Source organism: Emydura macquarii, unplaced genomic scaffold (genome assembly GCF_026122565.2).
Source record: "Emydura macquarii macquarii isolate MOO-44397 ecotype Brisbane River unplaced genomic scaffold, CSIRO-AGI_Emac_v2 contig_3517, whole genome shotgun sequence".
NCBI lineage: Eukaryota > Metazoa > Chordata > Testudines > Chelidae > Emydura > Emydura macquarii.
In genome coordinates, this window is record NW_027133654.1 from 5,967,973 (window position 1) to 5,984,266 (window position 16,294).

General features: G+C 39.5%; 1 protein-coding gene across 9 annotated transcripts in view; it reads left to right on the forward strand.

The window, feature by feature from the left end:
* Positions 1-361: 361 nt before the first annotated feature.
* Positions 362-16,294, forward strand: part of SIPA1L2 (signal induced proliferation associated 1 like 2) — a 215,484-nt gene continuing 199,551 nt past the window's right edge. For all 9 annotated transcript variants that reach the window (XM_067535855.1, XM_067535856.1, XM_067535858.1 and 6 more), the window contains exons 1-3: positions 362-376; positions 3,567-3,694; positions 4,191-4,256. The gene's annotated coding sequence lies outside the window, so the exon portion shown is untranslated. The remainder of the gene's footprint in view (positions 377-3,566; positions 3,695-4,190; positions 4,257-16,294) is intronic.

The window sequence follows — 16,294 nt, forward strand, 5'->3', positions numbered from 1 at the left end:
TCATCCTTGTTAAGTATTTAAGAAAAATTTTAATTTTTGTTTTAGTTTTGCTAGGACAGGGGATTCATACCGTCCCTATGCTTCCTGCATTCCAGCTACCTGAACCAATCCTGCTTAATGCAAAAGCTCCTGTTTACTTCTTCCCACTTATATTCTGTCTCCTTTTCTTTGCTTTTCTCTTGTCATCTCCCTGAGAGTGCACAGATGTTAGCCTTGCAAGTAAATGGAGTGACATTGGAAGAGAACTCTGCTCCCTTAATTAATTAATTAACTAATTAAGTTAATTAATTAATGATCAGCACATGACTTCAGACTGTGCTGGCATCACACAGGTCTGTATGGTGACAGCAGCGTACCTGGCCTTGTCAACTGATAGGTAATGTATAATTTTAGGAATTCAGTCTAAGCACATTGTCTGTTGTCCTGCATATCTGCTAATGTAGCACACTCATTCCATTAACCTCATTAACTCAGGTGACAAATCTTTTTAACCACATGCATTGCTTTATTAGGTCTATTCTTTAAAGGTGAAATTCACTTCACTGCAGAGCACCAAGAGGAGCTCTATGTTCCTCACAAGTCCAATTCAAGCCTAATTAAGTAAGTTTTAAGTGGTGTATGTGCCCTACAGTGGCTCTCTGCAGAGGGGTGAATTTCAGCCCAAGTTTAGGAAGTATCACTGTAGAGGCATAAAGCATATCCTTAGGAATTTACTAGCATGTCTATGGAGGATAACAAGGTGCCCTGGTACAGTACATCTAGACCTTTCCTCTGTTTTCCTTGGCATTTTGCTCCTTTGTCAAGGTAGGTGAAAGGGTACATATGGTGCAGAAAGTTGATCTGCATCCAAAGCACTTTATTATAAAAATCTTAAACAATCAACAAACAGATGCCATGTGCTGTGTTTAGCATGCAAGATGCAATAATGCTGTGTGTTAGGCTATGTCAGTGTATCAATATATCAGATCCAAAATATTTCACATGTAAGCCAAGTTGGTAAAAGAACAGTTCTGCCATACTGAGATGGTGAGAGGCAGCAGAAAATCCACAACGGTAACTTGTTAGTCATTTGGCTGAATGAAAGCAAGACTGAATTAGAGATATCTTAGTCCTGCAGAGAGCTTGCTCGAAGTTAGTATTGTGCCTTTCGAGGCCGCAGCTGCGTAATTGATAGAGACACCTAGTGGTGATTATTAGTAAAAGCACATTCCTGAATAAAATGTATAATTGTTAAAGATACACAATAAAAAGATGCTCGTAACTATTCTGTGGAGCAGGGGACTTTACATCTATAACATGAGGCTTCTCTAGTAATACAGAGAATCCAAATAGGAGATTTTACTCTCTTGTTCTCAGACTGGTAATTAATTCTTGGTCAAATCCTGCTGTTGCCTGGATGTAACTGAGAATAGAATTTGACCAAGAGTATTTTGCATCAGTTGGTACTAACGTACACTTCTCAACTCAGAGACAGTCAAGACAAGATGTAAGGAGATGCTTTCAACGCGCAGCCAGAGGGACCAACAGGCAACTCCCCTGGGAGTTAGGGGAAATAATAAAGAGCAGAAGGGAAGGAATAATTAGGAGGGGGGTTGGGAATCTTCCTGTTAAAGAAGGATTCTGGGAAGAACTGAGGAACAAACCTTTTGGTGATATTACTTCTCTGCACCTGGCAAGTTATAGAGACAGCAAGAATCAGAAGGTGAAAAAACCGAATAGCTGTAGTAAGGAGCTTGAAATCTAAGAGGAGAGGCACCTGGTTTCCTGAGAAAGACTTAGAGGAACAAGTAGCCAAAACACTACGGTAAAGAGACTGGGTAATACAGAAATACGGTAACAGCAAAGGCCAGGCTTTATAATACCTGCTCAATATATATACAATAATATAAACCCTATCTGTATTCTCTACATTGAGATTCTTTCTCTTGAGGTGAATTTTCCTGAATTAGCCACCTGGGTTTTAGAGGAATTTCCATCAAGAATGTTTATCAAAAGCTCATAATGGAGAAATACTTTGTTTTACTGACTGTGTTTCTCTCTGAGTTTTATTGCCAGGGTGTGGCACTAAAACTGTGCCTGTCCTCTTGCCTTAATACACAAATAATCTATCCCCTAAAAAACATTTTAGTTAAAATAACATTTACAAATTAATCCAAATATTAAGTAACTACAATGTTTATCTGTACCTTGGAGTAAATCATGATATATAATGGTTTCTTCTGTAAGTAAACATGGAGTATCCGTGCTGAATTCTATGAATTAGAGAGTAGTATATGTTTCTGATTTAAAATGTCTATAAAAGGAACAGTTAAAAGGAGCAATCTAAAATTTGATCTAGCATGTGTGTTTTGGATCCTGGGTGAACATATGGCATTTCTTCTTCAAGTGTCTTTTTGCTGTTTGTATAGGAAGGGTAGACAGTAAAGTGAAATTTACAAGACAGCACAATTCTTGTAAATGTTAATATGCTGCCCATTCACAGGAGCTGAGCAAACTGGTACAACCAGAAAGTTACATAACAATAGGAAAAAAGCAGTACCGTGGGTTTATTTCTGTTATAGGGTTACATAGGATTCGGCTTTCATTTTAAAGTATGTTGCAATCCTCTTCATAATTTGGAGTAATGGACGGGAAACACGATTTCAACTGTCAGGATAATAGCTTGAAAATTAACATCATATTTATTCTGCAACCTCGCCTTGGCGAGGTGGGTCCCCATAGTGGGCCTCCTGCCTGAACTGGCCCTAAAACAAATGGAGACAGAGTGATGACTTTTTCAAAGCCAAAAACAGATGTTGTTTGCATCACTTATTACAACACCCTGAAGTTGGTGAACGAGGGGGGAGGGACAGTGGGGGCATAGAGCACAGAATGTGGAAGGTTGCTCTGTGCTCGGGGCACAGAAGTAGGAGTGGGAGGACACGGAATGGGCACTGAGGCGAAACGGACAAAATCCAACGAGAGATGAGATCAAGGATGTGTGGACCTGGGAGGAGTTGTCCAGGGTCTTGAAAGCGAAGACAATGGTGGTGGTGGGGGGTGATGTGTAGCCTTGACACAGCCTGGCTTCTAGCTCACTTAGGACGAGAGGAGGGCCCGACCCTTCCTTGTCCGAGGTGGAGACACAACTTTCTTTCCGAAGTTTCCTTTGGGAGCGGGAGTTGCAGCCCGCGCCCCTCACACACCGGTCGGGGCCCTATGCCTCCTTCCCAGACCGCCCACGCGCTGCTGCAGCACCACCCGCGGAGCGCGAGCCCCCCCGTTCCCCCCGGACGTTCCAGAACGCGGAGCCCAGGCGCTGGGCGAGAGGAAACAGCAAACTACCAACGGATCCGTCCCACTCCCGAAGGGAGCGGGACGCCCAGAGGGCGCGGGCGAGGGCGGGGCGTGGCACCAGGAGCGACAGGGCGAGCCCCCAATCGAGAGTGAGGATTCCTCCGAGGGCTGGGCCTGAGGCGGTGGAGCCAATGGGAAGACGGGGGAGGCGTGGCCAGGGGCGGGGTGTGTGCGGGAGGGAGTGAGTCTCACTCCCCTCCCTCCCTCCCCCCGTCCCGGTCCGGCGGCAGCCGAGAGACAGACAGAGAGCGGAGAGACCCAGCGCCGGCAGCTGAGCCGGGCAGCGGGCGCGAGAGAGCGAGTCGCTCCGCAGCCGCCCAGCGGGGAGGGTCCCGCAGCCGCTGGCGGCGCGTGGCAGGTGAGGAGCCGCGTCGGCTGCCCGCGCTGGGGGGGGGGGGCGTGCGCGCGCGGGGGTCTCCTGCGGGGCGAGTGAAGGGGGCAGCCCGGGCTTGGGGGGTGTTTGGAGGGATGGGAGCGAGCCCAGGCTCGGGGCGGGGCGGGGGACGCGAGGCGCCGGCCAGCCAGCCCCAGAGCAGCCGGGAGAGGCTGGGGGCGCCGGTGGTGCGTGCCGCCGGGGGTGTCGGTGGGCAGCCTCCCTGGCGGGGCGGGGTGTGGGTGTGTGGGGGGGGAGGGTCTCACCCCTGCGGCGCCGTGGGGCACTCGCTTCCCGGCGCTGGTACACCTGGCGCGCTGCTGCTGCTGAGCGCACACTCTCACACACACACACACACACGCACGACGTTTTTAAAAAAGCGCTGTAACCTGCTGAGTAAACCGTTTCCATGGGGGATCGCCCGGAGGGCGGCCCTGGTCTAAATTGGATGGTTGGTTATTGGTGTGTGTATTTTAAACAGGTCTGCCTGCCTGCCTGCCTGTCAAGGTGCGTTCGTCTTGGAAAGCAGCTTTAAAACAATCGCTGGGTAAGTTTATTTTTTCTATAAGGCATCGGTGTGGGTTGTTTTAGGGAGAGAGCATGGAAGAGAGACCAGGGTGCATTTAGGATTAGCGCGGGGGGATCGGTGTGCGCCAAATACACACACTTTCACAGACTGTGCTGGTCCGATTTCTTTAAGTGATTTCACAGCATTTCATTTTTCTTTCTTTTAGACGTAAGACTCCACATTCATTTTCGGAGACAGATTTTGCACTCTTTCTCATTTCTATAATACTCTGATATGTACCCAATGGCTCATTTTCAAACTTTTTTTTTAATGTTAAAGTATCCATCTGGTTCATTCCCTGAAACACAGGAGAGAGCTACTTTGTGTTTGTTTTCTTGTTTTTCTTGTTTGTTTTCTGCGTTTTGTTTGAGAGGTATTAGTCAATATTAATATGCAGCTAGCTGTTAGCCTAGTCTTGACAAAAGATTACTCCAAAGTTGACAATTATCAGATGTCTATTCACATGCAAAGTGAATTATTAATATTTGTTGTACAATAACTTTAAAACACTGGTACTTGAATGTTCTAACTCAGCCTTTCTTCTTGTAGCTAAAACTTTATTTTTGTTGCTAATGATGCTGAAGAGCATTGCAAAGTTGAAAAGAATTGTTCATGTGAATTCTTTTCATGTGAATTCTTTTCTTGACTCTTTTGTGTGCAGTTTTCATTTCTAAATGCTAACACTAGGTGGCTTTCTTATATCAGAAAACAGGGAATGTGTCTGACTTATCTGTCTCTGCCGCCTAGTTTATATATTTCTTTTTTTCTACAAATTATCAGATGTCTTTCTTAATCAGTTATGCACTGATTAGACCTGAACAGAATTTAAAGTTTACTCATCATTTGATACAATTTATGGTTTTGATCAGTGTTTCTGATTGTTGACAGAAGTCATTGTACATGCACATTATTACCAACATATAAAGTAAATTTTTATTTCTAAGTTAGATGTTTTTAAAAAAAAAAACCCTAAATATTTTTCTGTAGAGGAAAGCTATTTAGATTGATTTGGATGTTTAAGAAATCCAAGTATGAGATTCATAATAATAAAGCAGGGTTTTTGTTTTATTTACAAACAACCCAGCATAAGTTACCATTTCCTTTGATAGTTTGATAGACTTTTTTTTTAAGGACCATCTTGTAATAACATTGTTTATTCATGGGAAAAACAGCTAACCTGTCCTAAATTTTGCAGATAATTATCTTAGTGTGATGCTTTTAGAACTGCAGTAATACACTTCAACCCTGCGTTTAGAGGCACAGTGCATCAGAGCTTGTGGATTTAGGAATGATCATGGCCTCAATCCTGTATTTTTGTGTCCAGAACTCCCATAGGGTTTAAGTGGAATGCATGATCAGGCCCCATATTTGCTTGTTGTAGATTAAGTATCTCGAAGATTTGAATTTTAAACCCATTCTTTGAAATGTGTTCTTTATTTATGCAAAAATGTTTAAATCATCAAAGGTTGTAATGCAGTGTGGACATTTAAACATTTCCTGAGCTCCACAACAGTTGATTTATAATTTATGTAATGTTTACATAAAGCAAGATCACAGATAGGTCTCTGAATCCATTGTCTCGATTTTTACACATTCAGTAGGTTGATTTGACAGGTGATAAAACACTTAGGTATTCCTTCTTATACATAGATATAACATGGGTACAGGACCACTTATCCAATGACGATTTTGATGAGTAAAAAAGCATATTACTTCCTTACATCAAAGTATGACATGAGACCTAGAATTAAACTAAAACAAACCCTGAGGCCTACATTACTGGCATTAACCATGCCACCTAAGCAAGGACATTCTTAAAGGCCTCTGTCCAAGGAGAACCTGAATTTCATTGTTGATTGTCTGACACAAATATGGTGCTCACTTTTTTTGGTAGCCATTAATTATGATCAGTGTGCAGTATGAGACATAATTGTGAATAAACCGAGCCAGAAGAGAAACTAAGCAAAGCTGTGGTCAAAAAAGGCAAAATCATCAATCTCTTTTGCTGTTTGACGTTTACAAGTGAACTGAGGCAGGAAGCCACTTTTCATTTTCAGTGTTTTATTGGACACATCAGTCAGTCATTGCACCCAGGATTTTTAAGAGCAGATCAGCAGTTTGACCTGCAGGCAGTAAGTAAATAATTTTCATTTGCCCAGACTGGGATTTTGATTGTCTTGTATTGTAGGACAATAGGATTTTTGTAGCTTGATGCCTCTTACAGATGAATGAATGAAGTGTGGTAACAATGAGTGAGAGCTGCCAGGTAATTAGTGTAAAAATACAAGATGAACACTATAATCAAGATGCACACTATAGTCACTATGGAAAGAAGGTGGGGCTTCTGGTTATCTAGTTTCTCACATTAGTCATCTAAGCTTCCCACAGTAGCAATATTGTCAGCTTGAAATAAAACCTTGTTTTGCAGAATGCTGCTCTATATCAGTGCGATATGCTTTGCAGTTTAAAATGCAATGCTTTTTTGTTATGTTTATGACCAGACTTGACAGATGATTAGACAAATTCGATTGTGAATCTGTGAACTAAAAGGGAGATGGTTGCTATATTTGTTTAGGTTGGAGTATTGTTCTTATAGTATGTCATATAGTTTAATTTGTACCTGATTTCTTAAAACCATTCATTTTTGCAATCTTAAAACAAGTAAAGACTAAATTTTTTTAAATGGCCACTTTTAGCAGAATTTCATCCTCTGGTAATTTGAGTAGGTAGAGCAGTTGAGTTTAGTGATGCTTATTCTTTCTCCACTCCATTTATTTTACCTGGGTTTGTGGGAGACATCAGGAAAAGGCTCTCTGCCAACTCAGTCCATTTATATGATGAATGGATGAAGACACTTTTTTAGTTTAGAGCTCTGATTAATACAATAATTGTTTGGTACTTGGAAAGGATAGCTTCTGATTTATTTTTTATATAAAAATGCTATTTTCTCTAACAAAATATAGATTGAGTGTATCTGGCAAAAACATTCACAGAGACCTGATGCAAAATGACTCTTTTGGTAGTAAAGTACATAACTTGGATTTTCAAGGAGCGTTTGAACCTGAATGAAGTACCAATCTCTCTTAGATTATTAATGTTCAATTTGCTGTATTGTAGTGATGCTAAAGTTCAGACATGTAATGCAAATTGGTGAAGACTGGAGAATTTACTCCTGTGGTACCTATATCAGTAGAGCAATGACTAGATTAGCTGCTATATCTAGGAACAACTGAATGAGTTGAGAAGAGTGGGAAGCTTAAATTTAGTGGGATTTTTAGTTTTTGAGTTGATGCCAGAAATGTTGTCACATTAATGTTGCTGTGATAGTTTTATGTTAAAATTCTTATTAGAAGCTACATAGAACTTATTGTTTGGATCATGAAGTTATTACAAAGGTATAATTTACATCAGCATTTAGAAAAATCCACTTGAAGATGGTGAGTAGTGAGTTTCCCTAGTGTGTGTGTGAAATAATCACTTTCTATAGAATTAGAGGTTCCATTTCAAAGTAAAATTTCTAAATGTTATGATTATAGATACAATTTTCCAAACTTGCAGTATATGTGAATGGATGCTGTCTTGTTTTCCTGAATCTGCAGACAGACAGCTCCAGTGACTGGTGCTGTTCATAGGTTTTAGGAGCAGTACCTGCTGGCTGAAAGGAAACAAAGTATTTGCTCAGTTTCATTCTTGCTATTGAGGATCTTGCGGACCCTGTGAAACTGACGACAAATTGCTGCAACTACACTCTTCCCTTGTTTGGAAAAGCTACAAGCAGTACTATAGGAAGACACTGTGGCTGTTTTTGAGGAAAAGAGTCTGAGGAAAGAGAGGCCACTTTCCAGCAGTAGTCATGAGGCTCAAGATGAATGGGGTGTCGAGAAGATCTTTCTCACTTCTCTAGGAAGCCTCTTCAAATTTCAGATACTTAAGTTGAAATCCTGGCCTGATTAAAGTTAATAAGAGTTTACCGTTGTCTCTGACAAGGTTAGGTTTTCACTCCTAGTATCCAGAAACTGATATGAAAGATGGAGTCCGTTTGCAGGTTCCAGGATAGCATCTTGGTGGGAATCTCAATATCCCCTCTTCTTCCTTAGCTTCCCACCCAGATGCTGGGTTTCTCACCAAGGCAATGCCTGGGGACTCTATTGATGTCTCCCCTCCTCTCCATCTTTAATGTTTGCTTCTGGATAGTAGGCGCCTGGTTTTTGTTTTTTAAATCATGCTCTGAATTACATTAAAAGAAGTTGATAAGAATTGTATTAGACTACTCACAATTCACTTAGGAAGATCTAAAGTATAAATTTAAATTCGTATTTTATTTTTCCAATCTATGTTCACCTTATTAATCTTTATTTTAAACTAGACAGGTTCTGTGCTAAAGTAACAGAATTGATATCTGTCTTGATAAATGTAAATTGTAATTGTTGAGATTGCATAATTATTGCAACAAAACTACTCTGAAAGCACTTTGAGGGATGAAGTAACAATGTTACATGAAACAAAAATGTTTGTGTAGCCTGATAAATGTTCTTGAGCCCTTCAATAATTGGTTTCATAGGTTGCTTTTTATTTTTGGGGGAGGAGGGTCAGATGGGCAATAGACTGAGGGGCAAACTCTCACCCATCTCTAGAATTCCTTTATGCTGAATCTGCTTCATATGCGATTTCACATTCATCATGGTAAACTCTCTAGATAAATTGCTACAGGATATGAAAACAGAATAGCAGAACAGAAGAGAAGCAAAGCCAGAATACAGCTTTTATAGTTTGTTAAATGTATACTTTGCTTAAATATTTATGGTATCTCTTATTCTCTCAGGAGAAGGATTAAAAGGGGGTACTGCAATTAATACACTACTTAGAGTAGCTGGCAGAATTCTATTGTTAAAAAACAATTCAGCCTTTTGTTTTATATTCTACAGAGAGCCTTAAAAAAGAGAAAATTTCAATTACTTTTTTTGTTTGCTTCTGAGCTGTGGAAGCTATTTACTCCCGTCCCGCCCCCCCCCCCCTTGTATTCATTTGTGACTTCTAGTTCTGAATCAACTTTATTAGTTTTAGATATTTCAGTCACCTTATGCAAGTAAAGCCCATACCCCCAGGTATTTTCTCATATTCTTAGTACTGGAAGCAACTATTTTAAATGCTCTTAATCATACGCTTGAAATCTCATTGAAATATTAGTGTGACTCCATAGTGAAGATTAAATACATAATATGCATATTTTGTTATACATGTTTTTGCTTATTGTAATGGCTAGCTGTTCTTGAAGAATTAGGATCATCTTAAGGTGAAGAGGTTATCCTTGCTGCTCTGCTAAAGTAAAGTAAGCCTAGTCTGTGCTTTGTGAGGTTGTCAGGACAACAGCTTATTATTGTCCTGACTGTTTTTTCTATATCAATGGAGGGAGCTGTTTAAAAGAGTGAGTGGCTGCTTTGCCACGTTGGTGCTGTGAGGATTGCCAGCTGTAATTTGGATTGAGCAGGATGGTCTGGGTTTGTCATGTAAAAATTCTAATTGACGATGAATTCAAACCCAGTATGAGAATAATTTTGTTCGTTAGACTAATGCAAAATAACCCATTGTATTTACAAATCCAAATCCTATTTTCTCTGTGGTATTGTCATTATTACTCTGATCTCTTCCATTCTCAAAACAAAATGTTTGAAGTTTGACAGTGTGGAATTTGTGGTGTGGGTTAAGGCCAAGCAAGAATTGGTTTAAGGTCTGTAAGAGGTCGATTTGCTTAATCTGACATTGGACAACTAGAGTGAAAACAGTAGGCATTCCTGCTCTTCTGTTAGATTTATTTATCTATGTCATCCACACAAATATTTTATGCAGTAAATGTTCAATGATAAGCTATTCACTAATAATAGCATTGCCAGTCGGAATCTAGATGCTTTCCATTTTTTTTTAAAGAATTTATATTCTGTTCCATATCAAATACCTGTTTGTTATATCAGTTACTTGCATGAAACTAAATTACCAAAAAAGTAATTCTCTGTATGTGGTCATCATATGTAAATCACCACACAAGTACAGTTTAGATGATTGTTTTAATTTGATATGAATTTGTTTGTACGCTTAGTGGGGTGGGAAATGTGTGGGAGAAGATAAAGAATGGGTTTGACAGAAATAGCATGTATTTTACATGATACAAAGAGGACTTGTTAGCAATGCTTTTATGGATTTTGATGGATCATGAAGTTGTCCTCTACCTTGATTTAGGAATCCCTTTGATGTGTGTTTAGCTATATTTGTCAACCAACAGATGTCAGGTAGTTAAAATACTCAATGAGGTCAATGTCCTGTCACTTCAAACTTCTTAATAGTCCAGCAGTTTTTCATTTTTGCATTGCTTCCATCCTAAGGGTTTGTAGGAGATACCTACTGCAGTTGCTGTGTTCTTGTATCTTTATTTAGCATTTTGCTGCTACCTTCTTTTCTTTTTTTTTAGTATACTGCTGATTTTGTAAATACTGTAAACACAAAGGATCCTTTCAAGGGAGGATGTATGCAAATTAAGTATTTGCCTGCACAAATGACCAGTGAGGCAACTAATTTGCCAGGTGCTTGTGAAAACACCATTGCTGCCTGTGAAAATAGAGTATTTGCATAAATAGTTGAGTTCACTCATCTTTGAAAAGCAGACCCATGATGATGCTCCTCACTTCTTCCTTTTCTCTTTCCTCTGTGGACAGTACTCAACAATGTCAATGTTCCAATGGACTCGTTTCACTACATTAAGTATGCTGGAAGGTCACAAGCTGTCAAACTTTTCATTGTGTGGATCTGAATTTAACAGAGGTTCTCATGGACCACTTTCCCTCCCACTAACAACTGTGCAGTTGCCATGACATTCTGGTGACAATTATAATTGCTTAAGTAGAAAAGTAATATTAGAAAAGAATTTAATGTATCCCAACTGTCTATTATGGGCAATTTAGCAACAAGAAACAAGGCAGGGAAACCAGACTCATGTAACCAGCCATTTCTCTGTGGACCACCACCAAATGCTTCTCTGATTGTGGTCCATAGATGGATGGCAATCTGAGAACATATACACTAATTCATAATGTCTTTCGTATTGTCATATCTTGCTCATCAGGAAAACTGTTAACAGATCCGTTAAATAGAGCTTGCATATATGATCATGGTCATTTTTTTTACTGCAGTTAAAGTGGTTTATTTAAAAAAACCAAACAAATGTCACTAAAACTATATTGCTAATATCCAGAAGACTTTCCCATCACATCATTAAAGTTTCAAGATGGGTTAGTCTTTTGTCTTTTACAGGATGATAATCTGATGAAAGCAACATTTTTCTTTATGAAACAATTATAGATTATAAAAGTTAAATCTTTGCACCTTGTGCATGTTATCCATCCCCAAAAGTAAACAAACAAAATACAATTCTCGAGCAATTGTAGTTTTGCCTAAAACAGTAATTTAAAAATGTCTCCTCTTGCTTGAAGACACTGATTATTTTTACATGTTTACAGATAGTCCTTGTGCTTTATTTTGTGTTGCTGAAAGTGTAAATCTCATCAAATTAGATTTACTTTTGCTTGTGGCAGTTTTACCAAATCTTTGTTTGTGATGCTAGTGGATTTGATAATTAAATCAAACAGGAATTTCAATTGATATTTCGCTGTAGTATGTTTTTACTTTGTATCCTTACTTGAAACGATTATTTTTTTCTGTCAATGGAGTATTGACATTTTCTCAATCTTGCCTAAGAAGAAATTTTAATGCGATATACTCATTGCATCTTTTTTATTTAAACTGGTGATGTGAATGCTTATCCTCTGGGAAAAATTACTATAAAATGTATTGCATACAGGCCAAGAGTGTAACTTTTGGTCACTGGACCAGGGCTGGATTCAAACAGATGATCTAGAGGTGAAAATTGATACCAATCCCAATACCTTTGGCTGATAGACAATGAGTCTCCTGAGCGATCTGGTTATCTTGTGTCTCCCCCTCCCCCGATTTCTATTTTGCTTTCAAGGTGGAGTGAGAAACCATTAAGTAAACATCTAAAGGTAATCAAGTGCTTCTCTGTTTAGAGGTTTACAGTACTGAATACAGTATGTGTTCATATGAATTTATTTCATTCTATAAAAGGATTTCCCTTTGTGAATGGATTTGACTGTACCCTTCTTTCATATGTGTCACAGGTTGATATCTAGATTGTTCTGCAATCTAACTGCTGCATCATTGCGGGCAGCAAAGGTTGCAGTCCAATTTTCAATCTTCTAATTGTGCACTTCTCCGCCACATGTTCAACCATCTGCATCGCTGTCCTGCAGTCATTCTGTGGAGATTGGGCCCAACCAAATTTTTGCATTATGAAAGCCACTTTGACCATTTGGATTAGCAACCTGTTAAACCTAGTCCAGGATTTGCATCCCAGGTTGCAAATAGGTGGTAGTAAGTTAGGACTGCTAAAGTTCATTGGCCTGCTTGTCTCTGTGTCCCAGAGTTGCTGCCACTCTATGAGGTCATAGCTGTTGGCCCTGATATGCCGTTCATCTGTGGTTGGCACTGGGCTGGCAGCACTGAACGTGAATGCATGAAGGACCTTCGCAACAGGATGTCACAAAGTCAATCATTGCAAGTCAACATGAACCTCAGATGTATGTCTTTTCTTTTGGAGGCATGCATATCTTCTTATGGGTAATGTGCGTTGCTTATTGCACCTATTGGAACCATTATCAGCCTTGTATGTAGCAGGTTTTCATCCATTGTAGACCTTCAAGCAGATTTAAGAATGAAGACATCTTGTTGAAGTTTTAGGGAAGCTATTTGAGCCAACACTCACAAATTAGATGTCAATGTAAGGCTCAGGCTACCACTAATAATATGGATGGTTGTATTCAGCTGTGAATCAACAAGTTGCATATGCTAATTTCTGCCCCAAACTGCTGCACAATATTCCTCTGGAATGAATATCCATGCCAGAACTGAGATTCATAAAACATTTGGTTTTGCTCTCCAGGAGGTTCCTGCTAGCTTCTGGATCCCCAATGCGGGAGGTGATCCTTCTTTTTTGTTTTGTTTTCTGGATGTGACCAGTGTGGTAGACTGTGGTCCGCTTTGACTCATAAATAAAGGATAACTGGTTGGAAAGGAAGTGGACAGTTTTCATCCTAAATTGTAAGGGGTTGATTGGCAAGGAGATTGGCCACAACCTTCCATCTGAACAGTGTCATCCACTGACAAAGATAAGTGGCCAGGACCTGTATGTCCTGGCTGAGTAATCCTTTGATATTGTGTACATTGTTATCAAGAAGTGAGATAGAGGTCATCTGTATATACCTGCTTATTGGCATTAGTTGTTGGTAGGTCATAAGTATATATGGTGCAGACTTTTCCCTGTAAACCCATGGTGCAGTTCATCATGGAAAAGATAAAAAATCGAAGTTGGAGACAGTGTTGCAAGGTGGAGACAGTCAGTTGGTTTAGGTATCTCTGTAACAAACTTCACCAGAATCTGTTTCAACTCCTCTGGTTATACCCAATCTTATGGGAAACTGAACATGAGGAAGGAAAGTGAATGATATCACTATAGATTTTAGTTTTTATTAAAAGATTAAATAGTCCTAACTGCAGAATTGAGTCCTTAACTGCCATAGGAAATAAACACAGTAGTCCATGAACAACCACCCATTCTAGCTAAGGTGGAACGTCGGTATTTTGTGAAAAGATTGAAGTCAGTTATTGTTTACGTAAAACATTACTCAACATGTAGAGATGTATTAAATTCAGATTGTAGGAAAAATAAGCTAGGAAAAGAGCCTGAATATTTATTTAGAAAGCAAGATATATGATGGAACAAAAAGTAAGTCTTTGACAATTTGTTCTGGCTAGTCAGATGGCATTGTTCATGATGCTATTGTATTTGATTATTGCATATTAAATGTCACTCTAAGAACACTGAAAAATAAAAAATCCTTTTTTCCCTAAAAATAAATGTATGCTTTGCTAAAAATAATACATCATTCTGACTTGTGTTAATATGTATAATACAAGGGAGTGGCTTTCAGTATCATATTTAAGCCTTCTGTGCTTTTCGGACTTCAAGCAATGTCTACCATCTTTACCCTTTCTTGTTTTTATTACATTGTAATGCATGTGTTTATAGGACTCTAAGGACCTTACAATAAAACCAATATTATAGTTTTGGACATAAGGCATAAAGTCCGAATTAATGCTTCCTTGTTCAAACTTGTTGGAGGTAAAATGTGTCTTGCTTTAGGGTTTTGCTTTTTAAGAAACTGAAAATTTTCAGCTCCTAAATCAGTGTTAATTGAGTGTGCTCAGCACTTCACAGCATTGGAACTTAATTTGCTAACTTTGCAAAATTCAGTGTAATCCTTGAGCCAGATATTGATATCAATAACTAGGGCCATAATCAACAATTTGTCTAGGAGATCCTTTCTAAAACGTATGGCTCTCCATCACCTAACAGCTGGGGGGGTGTATAAAGTTTTAGGAACTTAAAATTCTAAATATGCTGGTCACCTTTCCAGGGGATTCTTCCCTGCTTGTGAGCACACAAGAGTCCTCTGTAGCATGAAGCAGAATATCTTTTATTTTGGAAATATAAAAAGGCTCAAACCAGAAAATGAGAGGCGTGTGAGAAACCCTTTGATCCTAGTGATAAACAGCCTGTCAGACCCTGGGTATGACACAGTCCCCACCAACCTACTAGTTCACCTGCAAATTTTTATAGGCTCAGTGGTGGTTTATTAGGCACAGGATTGGGAACTTCCATCCAGCCCCACCTCATCTGTGACTACTTCAAACAGCAGCTACCAGTCTGGATCCAGTGTCAGCTCCCTGCTGCCACTGATCTGGGTTCCACAGAACAAGCATCACCACCACCACCATTTGTCCAGTTCCATAGAGGAAGTGCTGTATGGGGTTCTGAATTTACTTTGTGGAAAAGAGCAAAGCAGGACCTTTGGACAAAGCTCTTGCTTTATCCAACAGAACTTCCTGAGACTTGTCAGATTGTCCAATCTGAGTTCTCAACCCAACCAGAGTCCATTTATCAGCTTAAGGTGACCTGCTTTCCCCACATCGAATCTTTCAGTGTTGCCTCTTTTCATAAATACATTTACATGTATTATAATGGCATGTAAATATGAGATGATTTATGTGTAAGATAAGGGCATAGAGAGTACACTTATAAAGTTTGCGGGCTATACCAAGCTGGGAGGGGAATGCAAGTGCTTTGAAGGGTATGATTAAAATTCAAAATGATCTGGACAAACTGGAGAAATGGTCTGAAGTAAATAGGATGAAATTCAATAAGGACAAATGCAAAATACTCCACTTAGGAAGGAACAATCAGTGTCACATGTACAAAATGGGAAATGACTCCCTAGGAAAGAGTACTGCGGGAAGGGATCTGGGGGTCATAGTGAATCACACACTAAATATGGGTCAATAGTGTCATACTGTTGCAAAAAAAGCAAACATCATTCTGGGATGTATTAGCAGGAGTACTGTAAGCAAGACACGAGAAGTAATTCTTCCACTCTGCACTGTTTAGGCCTCAATTGGAGTACTGTTAAGTTTTGGGTGCCCCATTTCAGGAAAGTGTGGACAAATTGGGGAAAGTCCAGAGAAGAGCAACAAAAACTGATGAAAGGTCCAGAAATCATGACCTATGAGGGAAGATTGAAAAAATTGGGTTTATTTAGTCTGGAGAAAAGACTGAAGGAGGGGGCATCACAATTTTCAAGTAAATAAAAGGTTGTTACAAGGAGGAAGGAGAAAAATTGTTCTCTTTAACCTCTGAGGATGTAGGCCTCAGCACTATGATGTAGGCCTAAACCAGAGCAGGCCCAGACCATAAATACATATTTAAAGCTTAATGGTTAATCCTCACACTTAAAAAAAAAAAAAAAAAAAAAAAAAAAAAAAACAAAAAAAAAACCCCTAGGCATTATAAATAAAATGTTCCGGACACATTAATTGTTTGTTCATGCCACCCCAGG